The following is a 15,592-nucleotide window of genomic DNA, read 5'->3' as shown; positions in this document are numbered from 1 at the left end:
TTTTGGAAATAGGTGTTTTCCTTGGCCAAATAACTGTGGTAGTCATCAATTAACGAACTATTATTAAGATAAGCTATTTCCCTCTAACACTGGGAAACATCTGAGAAAAGAGAGAGGAGGTTCCTATTCTCCCGAAGTTTGCACAGTAGCCGGAAAGACACATGATAAACAGGTGCTGTGTGGATAGGATGATCAGGAAGGCAGTGACATTTGAAGGCTGAAAGCCAACGGAAGGGCTGAAGAGGAGGAAGCCAGGAGACACGGTGAGTGCGAGGCCTTTCGGTGGGGAGGAAGTCTCTAAACCAAAAGACGACCGATGTGGTTGGAGCGAGGGACAGTGGGTTGTTGGCAGAGATGAGAAGCGAGCCCTCAGCTCTCACGCCAAGGCGGAGTGAATACAGGCCTGGGGAGTCAGGAGGCCGTCCACTTGTAGTGTGATCTCGGGCAAGTCACTGCCCCTGTTTGAGTAGCCACTGTCCTCTCTGCAAAATCGGGATGATAAAACTTTGTAAGGTTGCAAGGATCAAAAGACATGTTAGTGGAAGCGCTTCGCAAACGACCGTTTATAGCATTATTACAAATTCAGCGGAACCACTGGAGAAAGAGTTACTGACACCAGCCACCAACTAGCAAGCGGCGCTGGCTGACGCGTGCGCGTTAAGCGGCCAGAGCCCGGGCAGGGGATGAGTTCAGGCCCCGCCCGGAACCGCTCTGCCTCTTTTCGCCTCCCGGTCCCTCCCTTTTCCGCGGGCACCCAACCGTGCGTGTCCTGCGTGCTGACGTCAGGCGCGTGCCCCTGTCCGGCAGCCGAGGAGACCCCGCGCACTGCAGCCGACGCCCCGGCGGAGGAGCTGAGGTGAGTGCGGGGCCCGAGGCTCCCCGCGGGAGCGGCCTCCCCACAGTCCGGTCTCCGCCGCGCCGCCCCCGGCCTCTCCCCGTCCAGGGGGGACACCCCATCTCTGGGATCCCTGGAAGCCTGGGATCGTGGGGCGCGCGCGGTGGCGGGGGGGTGCCGGGCTCGCGCGGCGCCGTCCGGGCGAGCGCGGGTCCGGGTTCTGTCGGGGGACGGAGCGGAGGGGGTCGCGGAGGGCAAGGCTGGGGGGGCACAGGTCAGCCAAGAGGTGTACAGCCGGGACGCCGGGGCCGGGCCGAGGGCGCGGCCGGGGCCGGGCTGTCACCTGGCAGCGGCGGAAGGAAAGGGTCACACCCATCCCGACCGCCCCGCTCCCCTCCCCCCGGCGCCGCGGACCCCTAGGGCGGGCGGCGGTCCGGGACGCCATGGACCGCGGAGCCGCTGGCGGGCGCCTGGGGTGTGCGGGGTGGCGGTGACTCGGACTCCCAGGCCGGGTCTGCCCCCCGCGCCCCGGCTTCGACTTCCTGCTTCGCCGGGCGCCGCCGCGGACATTTTGCGGCGGGCGGGGGGAGGGGAGCGGACTGCGAGCGCGGCGGGGAAGTGGCGGCCGGGCAGCGCGCGGCTCGCTGACGGTCTGGGGCTTTGCTTGCTGCTCGCCTCAGCGGGGCGAGCAGCCCGACGCCTTGTGCCGCGGGGTGGGCCTGGTCACCGCTCTTCTAGTCTCCTTTATTCCTGCCTTAGGTCGAGTTCCTAATACCATTTACATTTCCTTCTCCAATTCTTCCTGCCTATTCAGCTGAAGCTTCCCTTTCAGGGAGTTACCTAACCACCTCCCGAAACTGTCGTTCTGCTGTTTGCCTAATTCCTCTCTTTAGGGGGAAATTTTCTTTGTTCGTTTTTTTTTTTTTTTTTTTGTCCTCCCCTTTAAGTCCAAGAGAAATGCAGTGGGGAAGATTACGTCATCGCAATATAAGGGGTGAGAGTTTTTAACTCCTACAAGTCAGGGATTCACTAAATTAAGACAGCATTTTGTTGGCTCGGTTGGGTCACCCAGTGTCAGATCCTGCCTGTTTCCCAACTCATCGTATTCAGAGATAATCTTTTGAAATCCTGGCCGTCTCATATGCATCTAAAAGCCAGGAAGGTTTAAAATCTCAAGATGAACTTGTGCCAGGAAATAAAGCGTAAGACAACACTTGCGTAGGCAGTAACTTTAAAGATCCCTTTGAGTACTGGAATGAAGTTAATTTATTTGTGGAAGCATTTCTTTGGTCCAAAATGACATTCCCAGATTAACTTCTCCCATATGACTTACTGATTCAGAGTACGTACCTGAGTCTACACTCGTGCATTTTTTGTGGCAAGGGTGTGGTGAAAAGAGAATCAGTTCATTTTACACCTAATCTTTGCTTGCTAGTCACTTTAATTTTGTAATTAAAAACGGGTTTTGGTTTTTTTAACCAAAAAAACTTCTGTGAGTAACATTTTCAGACTTTGGGGATAACAGTATTTGTTCTCCAGAATGTTAGGTACATCCAGGGTACTGTAGCACAGAAAAATGTTAGCATTGTAAAGCAAATGAGATCCAACTGTGTAATGCATTGTTATAAGGATAGTTCATGTTGAAACAAGTATTTTCTTATTTCTCCTTATTTGTATAGAGAGAACAGATTGCTCGTTAAGAAACACTTAAAAGAAGTGGTAGGTTTAAATCAGCTTTCTGTAGTGTGTAGGTGTTGGTAGACAGACCCAGAAGGTGTCACAGCCTCTTAAAATTTTTGCACGTAATAACTGACACCTGTACTCAGTTGAACTTAATTTTTTGGCAGTCTGAGGCAGGTGTTACAGCCTAGGGTGATCAGGGGCTAAAATCAAATATTGGTGAGATTCTTTTAAAGTCCACCAAGCCCAAATCTTGACTTTTTTGTAACTTCAAGATTTGTTTTCTTTTATTCGGATACTTTTTCCACTTATAATTTTGTGGTACATTATAGAAGCATTTCCAGTTATTTAAAAAATGGTTACACTAATAAAATGTTTTGATCCAAGAAGTGTTGCATTTGGAAAACTTTGAAGTACAATTTATTGTGCTGCCTGTCTGGGAGTAGTACTTATAGCCATTCTTGGAAGTAAAAGTCAAATTGTACTTTATTTGTAGATATATTTTAAATGCATTTATCATTTTAGGGTCTTTTCTGAGAGGGCAAAGAATGTTTAATGAGGAACACTTCAGGCTACAGAGCTTCCTCTGCTGGGGAAGAAGGGGTTAATATTTTGTTAACTTATGTCCCATAAATAGATCTGTATATTCTCCTATATTAAAGGGCTTCATTCTAGGCTTTGAATATTCAGTATTCTCTTCCAAGTCTATTAGTTTCTCCCACTAGAATGTAAGTCTATGAAGGCAGGGATTTTCACCTGGTATGGTCACCCGTGTATCCCTGGCACCTAGAATAGTGCCAGACCCATGATGTGTGTCAAGAAATGTTTGTCAAATGAATGAATGTGATGTCTGAAGGTTAACATTTTCACCTTCTGCATATTCTGTAGGCCTGTGTACTGTGTTTCCTGGGACCTCTTGTGCTTGGTCAGCCATATTCATATTTGGGCTCATTGAAGTGATGATTACTCATCTACTTTTGTTTGACCATATCCATCTGTTTAGTCCTGTATCTTCTGCAGCTGTACTGTCTGAACAGTTAACCATTGCTTAGAAAATCTTTTCTGATGACCACTTCTTATTCTCCTAAAAATTATTCAGACTTTAATGTTTGTTTCCTTCCTGTATTTCTTTGTTTGAAATAGCAGTTTAATTTTTCCACTTCTTCCCCTCAACTCAACAGTAGCAAATTCCTGGTCATGTTATGCTTTGTCCCTTACGTTTCTACTTTTAATTACTCATCCCTTCAGTCCAAAATATTTTTGCTAAAGCAATTTTCATTACTTGTCATTTCAGCTGTGTCTGCCACTGCTGCTATTATGTCCTGGATGTCAGAACTCTTCGTTACTAGTCGCCCCTGGGACATTGGTCTCAAACTGCTTATTCCATGAAGTGAAACCCCATTTTGCCACTGAAGTGGTCTCGCATTAAAAAAATTTAAAAAAAATTTTTTTCAACTATTTAGATATTACGCTGAAGTCCAGAACAGTTTCTAATATAGCAAAATACTACATATTGTTAAGTCATGGTGTTCACCAAGCCTCAGTGGTCAGTCACCTGAAGAGAACCTCTCTTGCTCACTCTGTTCTTTAACACTTTACACTTTTAACACTTGCATCATTTTCTCTAAGAGTAAGCCATTTTGATTTGCTATTTTAATTCTGTTGTTGTATGTTCTTGGGAGAGACACTGTTAGTATAGTGATTAAAAGTGTAGACTCTGGAACTAGACTGCTTGGGTTTAAATCCTGGCTCTGGCATTTATTAGTTACATGCAATCTGAGTAAAGCCTTTGTCACTCAGTTTACCTTCTGTAGAATAGGGCTGGCAATAGTTTCTACCTCACAGTGTTAGGAGAATCAGTTAATCTAAGTGAAGTACTTAAGACAGTTCACTGGCACATAGTAAGTGCTCTTGTAGGTGTTTGCCCTTGTTATTATTACAACCTCTCTTAATGCCCCTACCTTTCAGAAGTTATCTGCGTTTCTCTCAAACATCAACAGTTTAATAACCATCCCCCTCCCCCGATTAATCTCATGAAACCATAAAAATTAAATGAGGTGAGGATTAGTGTCTGCTTTAAATTTTTATCCATTATCTTAACCAGTGTCATGGAAGTAGGGGTGTAAGTTCTCCAGTATGCAGTATGTAGTCTGTGGACCAGGAGCATAAGCATCAGCTTGGAGCTCCTTAGAAATATCAGGCTCCATCCCAGTCCTACTGAATCAGAATCCGAATTTTAACAAAATCCCCAAGTGATTTTTATGCACATTGATGTTTGAAGCACCTTCTTTAAGACTGCTGGATTTCACAAAAAGTGTTGAATGCTTTATTTTTGTTTTTCCCCCTACTTAAGTATAACCTGGTCTCTTTCAGGCAGCGTATCAGAATTTATTGCAAGGATTGTAATCAGGAAGTGAATGTGAAACCTATTTGGCTTTTAAAGGAATGAGTTATAGTTTCTTGCCTGTTGTGTAGAATCACCTCATGTCTGCTTATTATCAGGAACTAATGTGTTGTTTAGTTACTAAAGAGTCATTACCCACTTAATAATAACTAAAATAGTCTTAAATTCTAGTTTTAGAACTGCTTGAACTTGAGTTCAGTTACATGTTTGAATGCAGTGACTTTTTATGGAAAACTAATTGTTACGAAGAGCATATGATTAGGATCGTTCACATAATTGTTGGTTATGAAAACAGGTGAAATACAAAGTTGGCATTTAGCTGATTAAATGTAAAAAGTGTTTTCTGCTTTTTTTTTTTACTAAAATAAACCATATCTCCAATCTCCAGGGAAAATGTTTTTTTTAAAAAAATTTATTTACTTATTTATTTATTTTTGGCTGCGTTGGGTCTTCATTGCTGTGCGTGGGCTTTCTCTAGTTGCAGCAAGAGGGGGCTACTCTTCATTGCTGCGCACGGGCTTCTCACTGTGGTCGCTCCTCTTGTTGTGGAGCACGGGCTCGAGGCCCGTGGGTTTCAGTAGTTGCGGCACGAGGGCTCAGTAGTTGTGGCTCGTGAGCTCTAGAGCGCAGGCTCAGTAGTTGTGGTGCATGGGCTTAGTTGCTCCGTGGCTTGTGGCGTCTTCCTGGACCAGGGCTCGAACCCGTGTCACCTGCATTGGCAGGAGGTTTCTTAACCACTGTACCACCAGGGAAGTCCCAAGGGAAAATGTTAATAACTAAAATCTAGTCTTAATATATTGCTATTTTTAAAGGACTTGATTGAATTTTTCTTTTTTCTTACACTATTTGATGTAGCAGTGCATTCTCTAGAGCAGTGTTTCCTAACCCTTTTCAAATCAAGGGAGACATAGAAAAATATTGTATGCTACACTGGAGTAAATGGATAAGACTATTCTTGGCTTGCTAGAGGTGCTGCAGCCCCAGGAGAGCTGGGGGATCAATGTCTCAGGCACACCTGTGTCCATTCTCTGTGTCCCAAATGGCAATATGAAGCTGTCTACTGTTGGATATTAAGCCACAGCCATTGTTTTCAGCTAAAAAGATGATCACTTTTTGTTACTCCTTGTGTAAACAGAAGAGATTGAGAATAACAGATCAAATGAAACCAGAGGGAGAAATGGAGGCGGAATGAAAGAATACCATGTTAATTAGTGTTAAAGAATATGAGATGATAAATTTTGTAGAAGAAATCATAAGCAAGATTTCAGCTACAGTCCATTTGCTTTGTTGGTAGACAATTTAAGGATATTTGTAATTTTTTTTTTTTTGGTTTGCTTTTAAATCTGTTTAAAAGCAGATGAAGAAGAGTAGGAAGTAAAAGAATAAAGTTTCTTAACAAAGAATCATTGTTATGTGTGGTTTCAGGGATTTTCATTCCTAATACAACTTCACTATAGTTACTAGTATTTGTTTCACCGGCTGAATGGTATTTGAGAGGAGCTCAATTTTAGAATCTTCTGAAGTGGAATTAAACCATCTATATCACTTATTACTTTGCCAGAAAACTATATTTTTATTGTGAAGTTTAACAGTAAGATTTAAAAATAAACTTAGATTTTAAAATGTAAATTTTCATTTATCAGATAACTAGGAACGAATGGATAGTTCCTGTGAATATTAGAGTGCTGGGGTTTAAATCAATATCTAATACTCTCATTTGTTTCAGAAAGTGTACAAATAGTATACATACTACAAAATATAAGCTATGAAAATGTTTGAATTATTTTAGGTCTTATGATTTATTTGTTCATAAGGCTAAAGGGAATGTTAGTTCATCCTAAGAGTTTATGATAATCAGTGGAGATGGGGATAAGGGATAATTTAAATTTTAAGAGTAACGCCGGTATTGTTTCTCTGGTGTGTTTCGGAATACCTGGAAGAGATTTCCATGGGGGTAGGTATCAAATAAATTGGAAGCCCTACTTATTATATCCCCATCTTGGAAATTCATGATGCGTGCAAGATTATTAAAGGTTCATAGAAGTTAGATCATCAGAGAATCTGTTTAATTCAGTGGTTTTTTTTTTGTTTTTTTTTGTTTTGGCTGCACCATGCGGCGTATGAGATCTTCCGTGACCAGGGATGGAATCTGCACCCCCTGCATTGGGAGTGTGGAGTCTTAACCCACTGGACTGCCAGGGAAGTCCTAATTCAGTGTTTCTTAAACTTGTTTGATGATGGCCCTGCCTCCCCCACCAATGGAACACCCTGTAAAGCTTTGAGAAAGTGGACTGGGAGATGCTGGTGTCTCTTGGCTTGTTAATCTCTGTTAGGTTCAGGGGCTGTTGGTGTGGCTTTGCTATGGGTAGAAAAATGGGAAAAATTTTCTCAAGTTACTGAGGCACGTGAAAGGTAGAGACTACAGCAGAGGCCATAGATTATCTATTCCTGCTGTGGCCTAAACCCCACTCAAGAGCTATTGTAAAGAAATTGCTAATATGTAGTTCCTTGGGATGGAATTTAGCATTTTACATATAAAACGCATCTTTGGGGTGTCTTTTGGGGAGTAACTCCATCTCAACTTAAAAATGGGGCAAGGTATTGGAAGGGAAAAGCAGACCATTATTAGGGACAGGGGAAGTGATTGTCCAGTGGCTACAAAGGAAATTTCTGAAATGGAGTCACTGTCTCCAGTTTCCTTTGTTCTTGCTTGGATCAGTGATCCTAGTTTAGGTATTTATTGTTTTCCAGTATTCTGAAAAGCTTGCAGTAATTTCAAAGCCATTTTTTTAAAGCTCTGAAAGTCATATAATTTTTAACTATTTTATTTGCGATCCAAAGAATTTCTGTGTTTAAAAAAAAATTGTTAACGTACACGAGAAGTTTTTTAGGAGTTTGTGGTAGTAATCTGTAAGTTTTTTGTATTTTATAACTTGACATATTTCCTTTTCTTTTTCTTGTCATACATACTACCCAATCCAGTTCTCCCTCACAAGAATAAAAACCCACACCAGATCCCATCTTTTACATTAATTTTTTTTTTCTGGTTGCATGTGTTACATGGAAATGATGATGTATTTGCCTTAAAACTTGTCCTTGGTTCTAGTTAAATCAGAGCCAGGAACAGAAAAATCATATTACTTATTATTGGATAGTTATCTGAGAGAGGTGGGAGAGTGGAGAAAGGACATCATTTTGTGTATCAGGATTGGGGTTAAGGATTTAGGTTGGGCTGTCTTAGTTCTTTTTAAAAAATTATTGTTTTTTTAGTAATTTAGTAATTTTTCTTCAGGAGCAAGATTAATTCATGTCTTGGATGTGACACATGTTGAAGATACAAAAGTTTGTTTTCTGTTGGCACGTTCTTTACCTCTGCTACTTTCAGTTGCTCTTATAAAAATATGTCTCTTGCACTCTGCCTCTCTTGTTTAAAATATGAAGATGAGATGATTCTTTACAAACATTAAAACACACTCTAAAAAAAGAAACCTAAGACATAGAAGCAGCTTTTAAAATAGAACTAATCAATGGCAAAGATTTTTTGAAGATGCAGATTCTGGAGATAACTTTTTGGCAATTATGTGATTCCTTAAGTTCATTATACACTATTTTAATTAATTTAAATCTGAGTGAATTGTTCCAAAATTAGAAGCATGTTTTAATTATAAAATGACAGTGTAAGATTGGTTACATTAACTATGTCACTCTGATATAGTTGCAAACACAATGTTGTACACATACTTTGTGGGGATCCTGCTTCTTCTAGGAAAGTATCGTGTTTTAGCTAGTTTAAAAATTGGTAGAGGGACTTCCCTTGTGGCCAAGTGGTTAAGACTCTGTGCTTCCACTGCAAGGGGTGAGGGTTCAATCCCTGGTAAGGGAAGTAAGATCCTGCATGCCATGAGGCCAAAAAAAAAAAGTCTGTAGAATTGTGCATTACTAGAACAGAATAGAGAGTAAAGTTGCTAGAGATGATACAGGGTATTTATTCCCCAAAATGATGCTGGGTGGCTGTTAAACACTTGCTGTTAACTACTTTAGCTAATTCAGACTGTGGAAGTGACTTAAGCTTTAGAAATTAGAATCCTTCTCTCTCAGAGGGTATTACATTTTTTGTTTTGTTTTGTTGTTTATCCAGATAGTAATAGATGAGGGTTTAGGAGATTAGAGGACCCACTAACGGGTATATTCTGAGTCCAGAGAACAAGTTTTTTTGACTTGCTGCATCTCTAACCCATACTATTTTATTAATTTGTGAATTCAACAACCCTTTGCGTGCAAAGTCACTGTTCTAGGTATTGGGGATATAGCAGTGAATACAGTAGACCAAAACAGATCTCTGGCCCCCATGAAATTGACATACTAGTGTGTGAGTTGGAGGTAAGTGTTTGGCTAAAAATGAAGAAGGAGAGGCAGGGTACAGTGGAGTGCTTCTGGGTTTGTAGAACTTGGGTTGCAGTTTAAAATAAGGTAGTCAGAGGAGTTCTCAACTCCAGAATGACATTTGAGCAAAGATCTCTAGGGGATGTGACTGAATGAGTTATCCAGGGAAGAGCATGCTAGATAGAGGGAATTACTGTAGTCGCTCTTAATCAGTGACAGGTACTGTTTTGCTTAATTTTATGTGAAGTCTTTAAAAATAGACATTAAACAAATGTATTCCATGATAGATCTGGAATATCATTATAGGAACTTAGCTTCTCAAAATATGGTGTATGTATATAATTTCCATAGAAACAATTGATAATCAAGGTAGAAGTTTGTGCTTTGATGGTGTTGTCTTTGGTTGCAAAGTGTGCTTTAAAAGGCAGATTTGTTGCCAACACATATTGGTTGTTTTTCAGTCTTTGCAACTCTTTGTTGTTTTTGTTTCTCTTGATCTCTCTTAGTGAATAGAACTATACTGTTACTCACTGTTATGCAGCCTGCAGTCATGTCAGCTGTACTGCATTGACATAGAATTTAGTGCAAATGTTATATCATCTCTTATTCTTTGTCAAATTATTTCTTCAAGCACACAGTTGAATGCTTCTGTAGAAGTTCACCCCGTTAACAGATTTTACATCAAAATTAGTAGGCCGCTTTGATTCAGAATCTTGGTAATCTGGTTTAAAAATGGCTTGTAGTTTGTAAACTAGATTGTATGATGATCTGAATGTAGGTACCTCTGCCTCATTAGATATAACAAAGTCTAAGTGATCATGGTTAGTTTTGTAGTTGGCATCTCACCTGGTAACCTGTTCAAACAAAGGTTCTCAGTTTGTCACTCATTTTACTGTGTGTGTTGTCTAGGTACTATAGTAACTTTTTTTTTTTCTGCAAATGTATGTTTGTATGTGGGATTTCTGATACAGACTGGCCGTGATTTCATCCTTGATAGACTTAGGACCAAATTATTGTGTTCTGATTCTGGAAAGGCTGTTCTTTTGCATGTTTTCTCACAAGAGTGCTTTAAGAACATAACAGCTTGACCCTAAGATTTCTTTTTCCAACTTCTCCATTTATCTGTGGTACAAACCTATCCTGTAATTTCCCAAACTAAAAAAAACTTCCTTCTTAATTTACTACCTCCTTAAACAAACCCACCCTTCACCCCCAAACTGGTCAACTGTTTCTTCTCTACTGCCATGCAATTACTACCCTAGTGCAGGTCCTTCATGTAAATTTTGGATTATTAAAGTAGTTTCTTAGCTGAGTTCCTGTACTTTATCTGGTTACCTTTGACAGTTCATTGGAATACAGGTACAAGATTGATATTCCTTAAAAAAACTTGTTCATGGATCAGAAAGAAATGGTAGCCTCCTGTTCCCCACCCACGTTAAATGAAAGTTCCTCTGCTTAGCTTTCAGTCCGTATGACTTGAACTCATCCTGTGTGTGTGTGTGTGTGTGTGTGTGTGTGTGTGTTTCTTTCACTTTGCAGGCTAGCACTACTTGTGCCCTTTCTCTTGGTATTCTATCTAACTAGAGATTTATTCTCATTCTTCTAGACCACCCCCATATTTTATTAATTACTCTTTTGAAAATCTATGGAACTTGTAGTTCATAATGTAATTTTGTAGCAGACTACTACAACTGTGTTAATCTCTTCTGCTTATAGCCAGTAAAATATACAAGGTGATGTATGTCAAGCTATCTAGCATAGTGTTTGGCACAGAGTAGGCATTCAATAAATTACTAAAATGTTTTGAAGACAGGGTTTCTGCCTTATCCAGTGTAGTGCTATAATAGGAACTTAAATATTTTGCTGACTTTTATAGCACATAGGGTTGTTTCTTGGAAGAACAGAAGTCTGTTGTAACATGTTTTAAATTCTAACTTGTGTCCTGAGGCAGTGAAGATTGAATAAGATCCGTTACACACTTGTTTCTTGTTCTTTAACTGAGACACACACACTCCAGCACAGCTGTTAACTCTTCTTGGGTTTGTTTTTTTACATTGTTTTCTATGTTGGTAGTCTTCACAACTATTTTTTTTTTTTTTTTTTTTTTCCGGTACGCGGGCCTCTCACTGTTGTGGCCTCTCCCGTTGCGGAGCACAGGCTCCGGACGCGCAGGCTCAGCGGCCATGGCTCACGGGCCCAGCCGCTCCGCGGCATGTGGGATCTTCCCAGACCGGGGCACGAGCCCGTGTCCCCTGCATCGGCAGGCGGACTCTCAACCACTGCGCCACCGGGGAAGCCCCACAACTATTTTTAATATGTATAGCATTTCATCCTCTGGTGTATTGTTACTTAATCATTTTTTTCTGTTGTAATGTTATGGCATTTCATTGTTTCTTGATAAAGTATTTTCTTCATTTTGCATAAATTATCTGAAGTGGAATTATTTTTTTCAAAAATGGGAATAAAAATGTTTTAATTGTTGAAATACATTGGTAAATTGAGTGATTTACATTGCAGTACTAAGTGGATGAAATGGAATTATTGAGACAAATGATTGAATGTTTTTATGGCTCTTAGAATACAATACAATGCAGGGCATTAAAAAAAATGCTTACGCTCATGAAATAGATCAGAGATTTTGGTGAGTTTAGGACTTGATAACTTTTAGACCAGGTTTGCTTGTGGTGTTTTTCTTAATTGTTGAATGTGTTTTGGAGATTTTCATTTTAATTGATAGTTTTGTTTTTAAAATTAAAGAAAATATTACATGCATATGGTGAGAACTTCAGTACAAAAGAGAACATGATGAAAAATGTTTATCCATCCCATCCCAGACACACCCTTATCCTCTTCCCAGAAGCAGTCACTTTTGTCTAGCAAATGTGTTTTTGTCTCTGCACCTGTCTTTGTACATAGTCTCTGCACCTGTAAGTATATATGTATCTCCTCTCCATAAAAAAATTCACATACATAAATCGGCATGTTATACACAACTCTTCTGCACTTTGCTTTTTAAAAACTTAATATATCTTGAAGATCTTGCACATTGGCTTTGTATTGGCACTGTTTCCTAGGGCTACTCTAACGAAGTACCATAGCCTGGGTGATTTAAACAACAGAAATTTATTTCCTTACAGTTCTAAAAGCTGGAAGTTTAAAATCAAGGTGTTGTCAGGGTTAGTTTCTTCTGAGGGCCTCTCTCCTTGGTTTATAGATGGTGGACGTTTAGTGTCTTCACTTGGTCTTCCCTCTTTGTCTGTGTCCTAATCTCCTTATAAGGACACCAAGTTAGATTAGATTAGGGCCCACCAATATGATCTCATTTTACCTTAATTACTTCTTTAAAAGCTCTATCTCTAACTTATTTTCTGAGTTACTGGTGTTTATCGCTTCAACATATCAATTTGTGGCAGCCAGGGGGTGGGGGTGGGCACAGTTTAGTCCATAACAGGCACTATAGCTTATTCTTTTTAAATAGTTGCATGATATTCCTTTGTATTATAACCTATTTTACCATTCCCCTGTTGGTGGACATGTCAGTAGTCTTCTGTCTTTTGCTCCTACAAGCAAGGCTCTGGTAAATATCCTTGTGTCTACCTCTTTGCATACTTGGAGAAAGTCTTAGAAATGGAATTGCCAGATCAAAGAATGAAAGTACATACTAAATTTTGGTAGGTACTGGCCTAGACATGGAAACCTTGTTTCTTATTGTTTCCGATAATTTTTGAAAGCAGAAATTTGCCTTGTGTATTATGTCCTAATCTAAAACCACATTTTGTTTTCAGGGGTACATGATTGGCTTTCACTTTGTTCTTGGACGGAGTATAAACACAACCCCCTACAGAAGATTGCTTAGATAATCAGATTCTGAATTGACTGTTTATCTGGATCACTTCACAATGATTAAAAGAGCTTATATTTGAGTGTTAAGTGCTGTACAGAGGAGTAACTCAGTTAATTCTTACAACCTGTGATGGTAATACTATTTCTGCTTTACAAATGGAGAAACAGAGTGTTGGAAAGAGGTTAAGTAGCTTGCTCCAAGTCACACAAGAATGGGGATGTGAACTTAGTTTAGGGCTACTTGAATTGAAAGATTTTGTGCTTGACTCCTACTCTATATTGTCTTCCTTTGGCATATTAGAGACTTGATAAATATTTGTTCTATGATTGTTATTTTGTCTCTTCTTTAAGTAAAGGTGGGTTACAACCCTTTCTGTAACATTCCAAATCCTCTTGCTACAAATGTGACATTTAGTTTAAACTGTTCTTTGAGATCAGATCCAGGGGATTTTAGAAAGGATTGATCAAGTTAGCAAATAACCCTGTCAAGTAGAAGCAAGGATTTTTCTTAGTTTCCTCTTATTTATAGTATTTAGATGCTTTCATTTAACAATAGTGGTTCCGATCTTTATCATAGGGCCATTTTGGTTTTTGCAAATTTTAATTGGGGATAAGAGTAAGGTGCCATATTAGGTGTTTACTCTGTGCCAGGTGATAATTAATAGTTTTATATACATTGCTTAGTTCTCTTTGTAGCAGTTTTGTGAGTTAGATGATATTGTAGAGAAAATTAAGGTATGGAAGTGAAGTAACTTGCTGGGATCACATACATTAAAAATTTTATTTTTTCTTGCTCAGTACTATATTAAGTGCCTTGGGAAGGAGATGATAAGGTATAAGCCTAGTTTTTTCTCTGAGAGCTTAAAATCTTTTAGAATAAACACAAACTTATGTGAATAAAAACAACATGACTAAGTGCTCAGTTGTGTTTTACATTTGTTGAGTGAGTACCTACGGTGTCCAGTATTGATCTTTGTTCTGGCAATACATGAGTCCCTGCCTTCACAGAGATTTCCTTATTTTTTATCTGTTTTCCTTTACTGCAATATAACATAAACAAGATAATTATAGATTATGACCGTACTGTAAAGGAAATAAACAGGGTAGTATGATGGAAGTAAGGGGGAAGGGGACTGGATAGTAATCTGGTTAGTGTGTTTAGGGGAGAATTTTCTGAGGAGATGATGATTTGAGCTGAGATCTGAAGGATGAGAAGTCAACAGCGTTATGAGCAGGGGAAGGCATATTTGGCACGTATAAAGACCTGCAGGCAGGACAGGGCTCGGCATGTTTGAGGAATATAATGAGACTTGTGTGGCTAGAGCATGGAGAGTGTTGGGGATAGGAGTATGAAATATGAGATTTAAGAGCTAAGAAGGGCCTTGCTATGGAAGTTCAGAGAATATGGGCAGTTTTTTTAAAAAAATATTTATTTATTTATTTGGCTGCGCTGGGTCTTAGCTGTGGCACGTGGGAGCTTTTAGTTGCGGCATGCGGGATCTATTTACCTGATCAGGGATCGAACGTGGACCCCCTGCATTGGGAATGTGGAGTCTTATCCCCTGGACCACCAGGGAAATCCCCATTTGGGCAGTTTTTGATAGCTGGAATAGTTAGGGAAGGTGTTTCAGTTAAGGTGGGATTTGGGGGTGGTAAGTTAGGATAGAAATAGGGTGAGTTGTAAGGCTAGACATCGAAGGTTTGGACAGATGATATGATGTGGATAAAGACATAGACATTGAAATAAGCACCAAACCATATTGGATAATTTAAATAGTGTCATTCAGTTGGCAATTGATTAGGTGGGCCAAGTAAGACGCATACTTAGTTGTGCAATTTCAGTCCTATTCCCCAGGTTGTCAAGACCTCAGAGCTCTGGCAGATTGAGACTTGAGATTTGGGATGTGTGAAATGCTCTCTCTTTTGTTATCTGGTCTTTTGCAGGAAACTGAGGGGAAGTTTGAGTGTGTTTTAAAATCTCCTTGCCCTTTCTTAAGAGAACAGAATTATGTTGCCCTTAATTAAGAGACCAGAATGGGAAAATTGCATGTAAGGGTGTCAGTATTAGTAATACTATTAAGGAAGAATATGGGGGGGGGGTGATGCTTATTTGGTTATTGTCTGTATATGCCACTTTGGATTGTTGCCCCAAGAGGACATGAACTTTGTTCCAGGCAGAGGGGGATATGGCTATGTATAGGACAATGCTTGGCACTTATTAGGTGTCTAATAAAGGTTTGTTGACTGAATGAATAAATCTACGAGTCTTGAATATTTTGAGGGAAAATCTTTTTTTTTTTTTTTTTTTTTTGCGGTACGCGGGCCTCTCACTGTTGTGGCCGCTCCCTTTGCGGAGCACAGGCTCCGGACGCGCAGGCTCAGCGGCCATGGCTCACGGGCCCAGCCGCTCCGCGGCATGTGGGATCCTCCCGGACCGAGGCACGAAC

The 15,592-nt window shown here is 40.3% G+C and overlaps 1 protein-coding gene across 2 annotated transcripts in view; it reads left to right on the top strand.

Annotated features, from left to right (window-relative positions):
• Positions 1–758: 758 nt before the first annotated feature.
• Positions 759–15,592, top strand: part of CDC42 (cell division cycle 42) — a 45,044-nt gene continuing 30,210 nt past the window's right edge. Inside the window, exon 1 of one of the 2 annotated variants that reach the window (XM_024125355.3) lies at positions 759–856. The gene's annotated coding sequence lies outside the window, so the exon portion shown is untranslated. The remainder of the gene's footprint in view (positions 857–15,592) is intronic. The other variant, XM_028487758.2, reaches the window with a different exon arrangement.

The sequence above is a fragment of the Physeter macrocephalus genome, chromosome 3 (assembly GCF_002837175.3).
Source record: "Physeter macrocephalus isolate SW-GA chromosome 3, ASM283717v5, whole genome shotgun sequence".
Classification (NCBI taxonomy): domain Eukaryota; kingdom Metazoa; phylum Chordata; class Mammalia; order Artiodactyla; family Physeteridae; genus Physeter; species Physeter macrocephalus.
The sequence above is the reverse complement of the archived record's forward strand: the minus strand, read 5'-3'. Positions and strand labels throughout refer to the sequence as shown.